Below are 12,173 nucleotides of genomic sequence, written 5' to 3'. Positions count from 1 at the left end.
GGCCCTCAAGTCCCCATTCCTTTCCTCTGATTTTGGGGTCAGTCAGGGTCAGCTCTGAGTGTCCTGGGAGCTCCTGCTACAAAGCTGGAGACTGTAGGCTTCAGGCCATCTGATATATAGGAAATTCTGCACCCCATGACTCTGGAGTCAATCTGGCAGGTTTGCTTCTCAATATTGAGCCTTTCCCAAGGCAGGAACATCAGAGGAGGCAGGGAAGACATCCTTACACCACACCACTGACTTATGGAGCTGGCAGGCCACTCAAACCCCCAGATCTTTTTCAGACCAACTCTATCAGATCATGGCATTCCCATATTATATTTATGAAACTGATTTTCAAGATCCAACTATAAGACTTGACATTGACTCTACTAAAATTCATCTTATTCATCAACAGCAGTCAAACACACCTTTATTAGCTGCTCATTCTGGGCCAGACATTACACCCAACACTATTATTGCCTGTTGGGATTGAGACATTTGCTCTTCCCTAGTCCCACTCCTCAGTCTTTCAGAAAACCCCTAACAGAGGGTAGCTAAGTGGCAAAGACCTGAGTTCAAATCTGACCTCAGACACTTAATGCTTACCTAGCTGTGTGACTTTGGGCAAGTCACTTAAACCCATTGCCTTGCAAAAACCCCAAGAAAACCCCTGATAGATTACACCAGAAAACCCCTGACAGACTCCCTCTTTCTGTGTGAACCCTGGGAAGGTATGCCTCTGAGATAACAACTTGGACCCCCGCCCCCAAGTCCATCCCTGTTCATCAGAAGTTTTGGTTCATTGAATGGAACTTCTTGAGAGCAGGGGCTGTCATATTCCTTTCTCTATAACCCAAGGGCTCGGGACGGTGTCTAAGACACGGCAGGAGCTTCATAAATGTTTACTGACTGACTATTTGGTTCTTTCCTTCCCAGTCCAATGACTTTTCTCCTGCCCTTGGCAGAGCAAATGGAAGCAAATTCCTCCTCACATCCTTAGCTGTATGATTCCCAGGGAAGTCACTTAGCCTTCTTCAACCTCAGTTTCCTGATACATAAAATGGGGATAATTCACAGCTGCTACTTCACGGGGAGACGCTATTTGTAAAGCAAACCTTCCAGCCATGTGAATGCTGTCAGTATTATGATTATCCTTCACTGGGGTTTCATTACAATAGAGCGTTGGGCTCTTCATCTTTTCCCCAGTCTCCCTCTTTACCCCAATGTAGTTAAAACCAAAACCCCAAACCCCTTCAAAACCCAACCAACCCATTCCAAATCTTGTGAAAAGCTCTATATATTCTGGCAATTCCCAAATGCAAAAGACTGCTGATGAAGAGGGCTTCCAGCCTCCTGACTTCTTAATATCTCTCTTTTTTGCTTAATTTTATTTATTTAAAGCAATGGAGTTAAGTGGCTTGCCCAAGGCCACACACCTAGGTAATTTTTAAGTGTCTGAGATCAAATTTGAACTCAGGTCCTTCTGACTCCAGGTCTGGTGCTCTATCCACTGTGCCACTTAGCTACCCCCTTAATATCTTTCTGAATGTTTCTCTCCTTCTTAGAGAAGGGATGGGGGCAGATTAAGACATGCTATTTCTTTTCTTTTCTTTTCTTTTCTTTTCTTTCTTTCTTTCTTCCTTCCTTCCTTCCTTCCTTCCTTTCTTTCTTTCTTTCTTTCTTTCTTTCTTTCTTTCTTTCTTTCTTTCTTTCTTTCTTTCTTTCTTCCTTCCTTCCTTCCTTCCTTCCCTCCTTGCTTCCTTTCTCCCTTCCTTCCTCCATCTCTCCTTCCCTCCCTCTCTCCCTTCCTTCCTTCCTCCCTTCTTCTTTCCCTTCTTCCCTTCTCTCCATCCCTCCTTCCCTCCTCCATCCTCCTTCCCTCCTCCTCTCCTTCCTAACTTCCTTCCCTCCATCCCTCCTTCCCTCCTTTCTTCCCTCCTTCTTTCTTCCCTCCTTCCTTCTTTCCCTCCTTCCCTCCTTGCTTCCTTTCTCCCTTCCTTCCTCCATCTCTCCTTCCCTCCCTCTCTCCCTTCCTTCCTTCCTCCCTTCTTCTTTCCCTCCTTCCCTTCTCTCCATCTCTCCTTCCCTCCTCCTCTCCTTCCTAACTTCCTTCCCTCCATCCCTCCTTCCCTCCTTTCTTCCCTCCTTCTTTCTTCCCTCCTTCCTTCTTTCCCTCCTTCCCTTCCTTCCTTCCATCCTTCCTTCCTTCCTTCCGTCCTTCCTTCCTTCCTTCCTTCCTTCCTTCCTTCCTTCCTCCCTCCCTCCCTCCCTCCCTTCCTTCCTTCCTTCCTTCCTTCATTAGAAAGAACTTTTCACCAGATAGAAGTGGGGGAGAGACATTCAGAAATGAATATTATATAAAAACAAGTTATCAATTAAACAGTGCCTTAGTCTTAAATAAAATGATTGTAAGAGATGCAAGCTCCCAGACTAAGGCTTACAATCGTTTTTTCTCCATTACACTCTGAGTAAAGACAGTGGGTCCACTAGATAAAGTGCTGGAGTAGGGGTCAGGTTGCTCTGGGTTCAGGCCCTGCCAACTCCTGCTTGGTGGCTTTGTGACTGTGGGGAGGTCGCTTCACTTCTATGTGCCCCATGCAAAGCACTCCTCCTTCCCCCAGCCCCAGGACTTATCTACTAAGTCATAAATGGGTAGTGATCTGTTTTGGTGGAGGATTCTTTCATCCTGGGAGTTCCCTGCTTTGCTGAGACAATAGATCTTTTAGGTACATGTGGTCATTCTTACTTTTTGCTTTTTTAAAAGAAAACATTTTATTCGTTTAACAAACCACCACTAAGAACAAGTTATCAAAAATATACACAATAAGGGAGGAGATCTTTCTCAGCCTTGAACAAAATTGAATCAAACAAATCGAAACTGGGCAGGCGGAAAGATGTCTGTCCTGTTTTTCCTTTCAAGTCCCTTCCATTTTATTGTCGTGACTAACAATGAACCCAATTTGGGGGCCTCTTGACAAAGACACTGGAGTGGTTTGCCATTTCCTTCTTCAGGTCATTTTATAGAAAAAAACCGGAGGCAAACAGAGTGAAGTGACCAGCCCAGGGTCACACAGCTAGGAAGTGTCTGAGGCTGAATTTGAACTCAAGATGAGCCTTCCTGACTCCAGGCCTGGAGCTCTGTGCACTTTGCCACTTTGGGGGGGGATATCTCCAATCATCCTGACTCCGATCTGGCCACTGGACCCAGATGGCTCTGGAGGAGAAAGTGAGGCTGGGGACTTGGCCCAACCCCTCCTCACCGCAGTCCAGTTCATGTCCCTGTCACGGCATCGTCTCCCTGATAGTGTGGTTTTCTTTGAAAACCAAGGTAAGCCTCATTGTTGTTGCTGTTGCTGTTGTTTTGGCAAGGCAGTGGGGCTCAGTGACTTGCCCAAGGCCACACGGCTAGGTCATTATTAAGTGCCTGAGGCCGGATTGGAACTCAGGCCTTCCTGACTCCTGGACCGGTGCCCTATCCACTGCCCCACCTAGTGCCCCTAGCATCATCTTTTAAAAGAAAGACAGCTCTGTGGAACTGAGATCTCTCTGTCCTGATAGCCATAATTTCCCTTGGGCTAACACAAAACAACAGAGTTAGTTTTATAAACGAAGTGTAATTCTCTGGGATCTTACCAAAACCCATGGCTGGAGGGCATTCTTTCAAAGGTCAGTGTTTTCCTAACATTTGGGGGAGTTTTTATACAATTCAGACAAAAGCAGTCAAACTTTATCCATGAGATTTCGAAGAGATGACATGGTTTTACAAATTCAATTCTCTCAAATCTCATAATAGTTACTGAAAACTCCTGCTGAGAAGAATTCCACTGATGCTGGAGAGTTCATCCAGGCTGTCTGTCATCTTAAAGTCTGTTGGTCAGGTCCTACCATTGAAATAACCAGGCAGTACGGCCACAGGGGGAGTCAGCAGTGTAGGAGACAGGCCTTACATAGCAGGCTGACATTTATAACCCTTAGTTAAAAGTCAAGAGACGAACTTCTGGTCAGAAGTATATTACTTCAGAAATATAGATTCCATCCTAAAGAATATCAGGTTAGACATTCGTTTGGCATTGATTCAACCAGAGCAGTTTCCCTGGCTTTCAAGAATGACTCTTCATCTAATACACAATTTGAAAGCCATCCTTTGAGATGCTCATTTGAATAGATCTTGCAGACAAGACCTTTTCCCTTTGATCTATTGAGAAAGGATAGGCCCTGTGGGGAGACAGAGATAAATATTTCTGAACCTCCTTTCCTTAGTTAAAGCTAACAGAATTCTTTTATTTTTAATCAGAACTATCGAGATCAAGAAATATTTTTTAAAGAAAGATTTGATTGATTTTGAGTTTTACAATTTTCCCCCTAATCTCGCTTCCCTCCCCCCACCCCCCACAGAAGGCAGTCTGTTAGTCTCTACATTGTTTCCATGGTAGACATTGATCTCAGCTGAATGTGCTATCCTTAAGGAAGAAAAATAAAGTATCAGAGATAGCAGAATTACATACCTAAATTAAAGGTAATAATCTTTGGTCTTTGTTCGAACTCTACAGTTCTTTCTCTGGATATAGATGGTATTCTCCATTGCAGAGAGCCAGAGATCAAGAAATATTAATAAACTATTTAAAGATATGAGAGTAGGCAGTACCTTGCAAAGATACAACCCATAGACCACCTACTAACCCCTGTGTCATTTCTTCCCCAGAAGTCAGGACAACCACCAGGTGGAGACTGGGGTCTTCAGGCCAAAAGGGTCTCTCTTTTTTTTTTTTAGGGTCAAGAATGAGCAAATAATAGAAATGAATAGACTTAGTCTGTATCTTGTCTGTTATCTTGTTTAATCCTGTGCTCATTTTATTATCTTGTTTAGCGATCTAATTGTTTTAATTTATGTAAGGTAATGGGGTTAAGTGACTTGCCCAAGGTCACACAGCTAGGTAATTATTAAGTGTCTGAGGCTGAATTTGAACTCAGGTCCTTTTAACCAGGGCTGGTGCTCTATCCACTGCACCACCTAGCTGTCTACAGAACATGGTACAGTTGAGTGAAGGGCTAAAATGAGGCATGTGGAAGGTATAGCAATCCACAGCTTGACTGGTCAATGAGCAGCATTGGGTTTGAGGTGCTGGAGAGAGCCAGGCTCTGGGGCAGATCTGGGGGCTCCTTGTATGAATGTAATAATAGTGATTTGTCCTTTATTTTCAAAGAAAACCACACTATCAGGGAGATGATGCCATGACAAGGCCATGAACTGGACTGGAGTGAGGAGGGGTTGGACTAAGTCACCGGCCTCACTTTCTCCTCCAGAGACATCTGGGTCCAGTGGACAGATAAAAATCAGGATGACTGGAGATGGCCCTGGATGTGAGGTAATCGGGGTGAAGTGACTCGCCCAAGGTCACATAGCTAGTAAGTGGCAGGTGTCTGAGGCTGGATTCGAACTCTAATCCTCCTGACTCTAAGGCCGGGGCACTATCCACTGCATCATCTAGCACTGCTTATATGAGAATGCTCCTAGACTAACCATAATGATGATAACAATGCTCTTGACAAAGCTCTTGACAAATATTATCTCATGTTAACCTCAAGATAACCCAAAATTGTTCCCATTTATAGAGGAGAAAACTGAGGTAGAGGTGAAGTGACTTGCTCAGGGTCATACAGCTAGTGATTGTGGTTGGATTTGATTTCAGTCTTCCTGACTCCAGATTGAACTCTCCATTCACTTTGTACCTTTCCCTTGGATAAACCATTTGCCCCTTATCTTTCTCAGCCATTATATTTCCCAGTTTCTGAGAGAGGTGTTCTTGAGTTCTATTTATTTTTCTTTAAAAAAATTCTATTTAAATTTATAACCATGAAGATAAACATTCTGATATACAAATAAGATTATAAAATGACCACAGAATTATAAACCTCCACCGTTTATAATAGATTTTATTGGTATACCTGTTTTTTTAAGTGCAAAAATGTCATTAGTTTTCAAAACTGCCTCTGAACTCTTTAGCACAATGGATAGGATGTGAGTTCTGAAGTCAGGAAGGCTCATCTTTCTGAGTTCAAATTCAGCCTCAGATACTTACTAGCTGTGTGACCCTAGGCGAGTCACTTAAGCCTGTTTGCTGCAGTTGCCTCATATGTCAAATAGACGGAGAAGGAAATGGCAAACCACTCCAATATCTTTACCAAGGAAATCCCAAATGGGGTCACAGGGTTGGGCATGACTGAACAGCAATAACATTTTCCAGACTTTTTTTTTACAGCTGTCCTAAGTATCCAATTTTTCTTTATTCATTGTTATTTAATATATTTTCTCTTTTAAAAAAAATTTCTTCACACTTGCCATTTTTTAAGCTGTAGTCTATTTTATGACATTTAGCCAATTCCCATGCCCTGGGCCCATGAGCTATTCCCAGGGTTTATTTGTCTATTATCATGAGTAATGTTACCATGGATACTTGTGCTCGAAAAGAAATTTTTTCCCATACCGCAGTAACCTAACATTCTCAATGGTTGGATCATTGGGTCAAAGGCTGAACAAGGTTTTACAACTATTATGGTGTATTGTCATATATAATCTTCAAAAGATATCATACTAATTCACAATTTTATCAGGAGTGGGGAGAGTGACTGTTTCTTCACAGCCCAACCCATATTGGATTCTTATCATTTTCAATACTTATGTTAATTTATAGGAAATGAGATGGGATCTCAAATTTAATGGAGATGAAGAGGACAGTTAAGTGGTACAGTGGATATAGCCAGAAGACTGGAAGACCTGAGTTCAAATCTACCCTCAAACACTTCCTAATTGTGTGACCCTGGACAAGTCACTTCACCCTGTTTGTCTCAGTTTCCTCATCTGTAAAATGAACTGGAGAAGGAAATGGCAAACCACTCCAATGACTTTGCCAACAAAAGGCCAAATGTGTTCATAAAGAGGCAGACCAAACGGAAAATTCAAACGGAAAATATTCAATCACAATAAAAGAGGTGGCATCTCAGTGTTATTTTGGTTTGCATTTCCCTGGAGATTGGAGAACTGGGTATAAATATAAATTATGGGTTTTTTTTCTTTTGAGAATTCCCTGTTTGTAGCATTTCATCACTTATCTAACAAAAGAGAGATAATATCAGAAATCAATGGTAATATTTAAGGTGACTTCCCAGTAGAATTAAGAGAACTAGTCAAAACAATAGCCCTTTATTTGGTTTATATTATTCTCTCCTACAAGGTTTTTTTCCATTTAAAAAAAATTAATTTGTATTGACATGCTTTGTATTTACTTCTTTCATCTTCTAACTTACCTTGGGTGTCAACTCCCCTTAGTCATTTTTCTGTAGTCAGTTCTCAAGTGATGGTCATTACCCTTGAGAGAAAACAGAAGCAAAATAAGCAGCAGTTCCATCTTTGTCACTATCACTCTATCTCACCCTGAACAAAGTTTCTTCCTTTTTCTTTGATCCTCCAAGTTGTTCTGCCCTTCAGTCATGAAGCATAGAACGCCAGGTTCTTCTTTCCTCAAGTCTGTATTTCCATGATAGTGTCTATTCATCTCATCCTCTATCACCTTTCCTTCAATTGTTCCCAACATCCGAGTCTTTTCCATGAGTCTTGTCTTCTCATTATGTGGCCAAAGTATTTAAGTTCACCTTCTAGGGAATAGTCTGAATTAATTTAAGTACTGACCGGTTTGACCTCCTTGCTGTCCAAGGGACTCTCAAAACCCAACACCAAATTTGAATGTATTGATTGTACGGTGTTCAGTTTTCCTTACAGTACAACTTTCTTATCCATACATTACTAGTGGAAAAACCATGGCTTTGCATACATATAAAGACCTTTGTCAGCATGATGGTGTCTTTGCTTTTTAGTCTGCTATCCGAATGTGTCATCATTTTCCTTCCAAGGATCAAGTATCTTTTAATTCCATGGCTGCAGTTACCATATGCAGTGATCTTTGAGCCCAATCTGATGCTACTCCCATTTCTTTTCCCTCTATTTGCCAGGAAATGATGGCATCAGTTGTCAAGATTTTAGTTGTTTGGTTTTTTTTTATGATAAGTTAAACTTCACGTCGGCTTTTACACTCTGTTCTTTTTCTCCTCCTCAAGAGGCTTCTTAATTCTTTACTTTTTGCCATTAGATTGGTAAAATTATCTGAGGTGATTGATATTTCTCTTTAATTTTAGCTTTTGATCCATCCTGCCTGGCATTTTGCACGATGTGCTCTGTAAAGAAATTAAATAAACAAGAGGACAATATAGAACCTTGTATAAACATCAGAGAATTCATACAGGAATGAAACTGTTTGAAGGTAATGAATGAGGGAAAAACCTTCAGGGAAAAAGGACCCTTTATTAAACACCAAAGAACTCATAATAGAATGAAACCCTTTAAGTGTAACGAATGTGGCAAAACCTTCAGTAGAAAGGCAAATTTTATTCATCATCATGGAAGACATATTGATGGACTGGCCAACTGGCTCAGTAGATAGAGTGTTGTGTCAAGAAGACTCATCTTGAGTGCAAATTTTGCCTTGGACACTTGATAGCAACCATTTAACCCTGTTAAGTGACCTGGGAAAGGAAATGGCAAAGTGCTCTAATAGCTTTGTCAGGAAAACCTCACTTGGGGTCATGGAGAGCTGGACACAACTGAAACAACTTACAACAAAAGTCATACTGGAGTAAAGGTGCTTATTTATAATAAATATGGGAGAGCTCCCAGACTTTTTAGCATGAGATTTTCAGTCAGGTTATCAAATGCCTTCACTGAGGATGAACAAGGCCTCAAGGTCAGCTACCACACTGATAGCAAATTCTTCAACTTGGAAAGGTTCCAAGCCAAGAACAAAGTGGAGGGCGTGTTAGTGCAGGATCTTCTGTTTGCAGATGACTGTGCCCTCAATGCAGCCTCTGAAGCCGAAATGCAACAAAGTCTGGATCGATCCTCTGCTGCTTGGACTCGTTTTGGTCTACCAATGAACACCAAGAAAACTCAGGTGCTCCATCAGCCAAAACCACACCCTCCATATGTTGGAACTGTGGATTACAGCCAATGGAGAAGTTGTGAATACTGTGGACAAGTTCACTTCCCTTGGTAGTGTCCTTTCCAAGGAGGTACACTGACCATGAAGTTGACACATGCATTGTCATGCTAGCTCAGTATTAGGGAGACTGAAAGGTGTGGAAGAGAAGAGGCGTTAGACTGACCAGCAAACTGAAGGTCTACAGAGCCATTGTGCTGACCTCATTGCTATATGTCTGTGACACCTGGACAGTCTACCAGTGCTATGTCAGGTGTGAATCACTTCCATTTAAATTGTCTTAGGAAGAGTCTGAAGATGACTTGGCAAGAGAAGATAGCAGACCCTGAGGGCCTTTCTCAAGCTAAATTGCCTGGCATTCCAACATTACTACAGAGAGGGCAACTATGATGGACTGGACATGTTAGAATGCTAGACATACGCAAGGCTATTTTATGGAAAGCACACACAGGGCAAGTGCTCACAAAGGGGTCAGAAGAAGCAGTACTGCAACACCCTGAAGGTCCCATTAAAGAACTTTAGAATTGATTGCACAGTATGGGAGACACTGGCACAGGACTGCCCAGCATGGTGTGCCCTCATCAGTGGGGGGCTGCACTCTGAGGAAGGCAGAAGTGAAGCAGTTCAAAGGAAATGTCACATGCATAAGTTTAGAGGACCCACCCCAGGTGGTCCCATGAACTGTTTGTATCCAACCTGTGGTACAGCGTTCCAAACTCACATTGTCTGATCAGCCCCAATCAGTCATACTGTCATTTGTCTCAAACATCGTGATGCCATTTTGGTCTTCTTCAATAACAAGAACCAAAGCAATGGGAGAGCTTTCAGTTCAGAGATATACCACAATAAATTTCAGGTGTCTCATCCTGGAGCAAAGCCTTTTGATTATAATGAGTGTGAGAAAGCCTTCAGGCTGAAGAAGGGACATCTTGAAATCATCAGGCAAACTTGTCATCAGAAACTTCAGATTGGAGAAGAATCCTTTGGATATACGGAATGTGGAAAAGTCTTTAGTTTGAAGGGACACCTTGAAAAACATAAGAAAATTCATAATGGAGAGAGGAAAACCTTTGATTGTAATGAGAATAGAAGTGTTCAGTCAGAAAATAGGCCTTGTTCACCACCAGATAACTTTCCCTTGTGTCTTGAATCCTCTCAGGACAAGACACTTTATTTCTCAGTGCTGAAGGATACCACCTATGAGATAAATTATCCTCATAGATTTAACAAAGGGAATCATATTTAACTTGGAGAAACTCTTAGAAAAACATGAATAAATTAAAGGGAAAGATAAAGATTCTCAATTGCATAATATTGGAAATTCATCAAGGGGGTTGTTAAACCCACATCCTAGAATTTATGCTGGAGAATAGCTGTGTAGATGTTATCATGAGGGACTCAGTCATATTTTATTGAAAACTGGAAAATCAAATTAATAACGAACGTTACTAGCTCCCTTTTCATTTAAAGCTCTCAGGGATTAAAAACTGAAGGGTCTTACCTTGCCAGTTTTTGCTTCAAAACACCAAAGTTTCCATTAGGTGGCAATAGAGTTTCTTAAGTTTGCAGGTTGTAGCCTTTTTTAAAAAAATTTTTTTAATTATTTTTTTTTAGGTTTTTTGCAAGGCAAATGGGGTTGAGTGGCTTGCCCAAGGCTACACAGCTAGGTCATTATTAAGTGCCTGAGACGGAATTTGAACCTAGGTACTCCTGACTCCAGGGCTAGTGCTTTATCCACTGCCCCACCTAGCCACTGCCCCCCATCCTTTCTTTTCAAAGAAACTACAGCATCAGGGAAGTGATGCCATGACAAAGATGTGAAATGGATTTGAGAGGGCATGCTTGCTAAGTCCCCAGCCTCACTTTCTCCTCCAGAATCAACTGGGTTCAGTGGCCAGATATGAATCAGGACAACAGGAGATGGCCCTGGATGTGGGACAGTCAGGGTTAAGTGACTTGCTCAAGGTCACACAATTAGTCAAGTATCTGAGGCTGGATTCAAACTTTCTCCTGACTCCTATCCAAAGCCAGTGCTCTATCCACCAGTTTTAGAGCAGCTTGGAAGGTTTAGAATTAAGTGCTTTGCCCCTGGCCACAACACTATTGCCTGTCAAACACAGCTTTTGAATCCAAGGCCAACTTGCCACCCATTCTCACATATGCTTGTATGTTAATGCATGCATATTATATGTGTGCACGCAAATATTCATAGAAATGTTTTAATCCAAGGATCCTTACCCTGGGGCTCATAAACTGTTTTTTGTAGTTTTTTTGCAAGGCAATGGGGTTAAGTGACTTGCCCAAGGCCACACAGCTAGGGAATTATTAAGTGTAACTTTTTATTTCTTTTGTAATACTGTGCATTTTATTTGGTGCATTTAAAAACATTATTCTGAAAAGGAGACCAGAGGTTTCACCCTACCAGATCAGGACTCCAAGAGACAAAAAGACTTAAAACGTCTCTCTAACTCAATGTATGAGAAATTCAATTGAATGTTATATTCTAGAAAAGACATCAAAGGAATTAGGGATCTAAGGGATTAAATTTCAAGAGAATTTAAAGTTTCAGAAGAAGCAAAAGTGGAAGAGTTAAACCAAGGCACCAGCCTAAATCCTATAACAGTAACAGGTGAATCATTGTCTTTTAGGAAATTGCATAAAGTGGAGCAAATAGCTGAAGCAACAAAAATGGGTGATGCACCTTTATCAAGATCATGGAGGAAGCATGGTGAATATTGGTTTCTATGCTTTATTAACTGGAGAAGGGGATGGAAACCAATGTCCTCCATGGAAAACCTGGGACAAAGACATGGAAGGAAGAAATCATACCCCACAGGGAAGGGACAAGGTACTGAGCATTTCTTTTGATTTCATCGTAAAATCACCTTCTGATTTTTTTGTATTGTTTATGACCAAGTGCTCTCCTAAATCTGTGAGGCCTTTTTCCCTGAACCTGCTTGATTCTTTGTTGAATTTAATGTATTTTTTACATCAAAAATCATGATCTGAGGGTTTCTTGTGAAACGTTTGTCAACAGGCAATCATAATAGCACGAGACGTTTAAGACAAATGAGCATGCATGTGGAACCCAAATAGTGTCCAACTGGTACAGAAGATTGCATGTTTATATCAGTACAAGAAAAG

The sequence above is a fragment of the Macrotis lagotis genome, chromosome 1 (assembly GCF_037893015.1).
Source record: "Macrotis lagotis isolate mMagLag1 chromosome 1, bilby.v1.9.chrom.fasta, whole genome shotgun sequence".
Classification (NCBI taxonomy): domain Eukaryota; kingdom Metazoa; phylum Chordata; class Mammalia; order Peramelemorphia; family Peramelidae; genus Macrotis; species Macrotis lagotis.
This window is presented reverse-complemented; position numbering follows the sequence as displayed.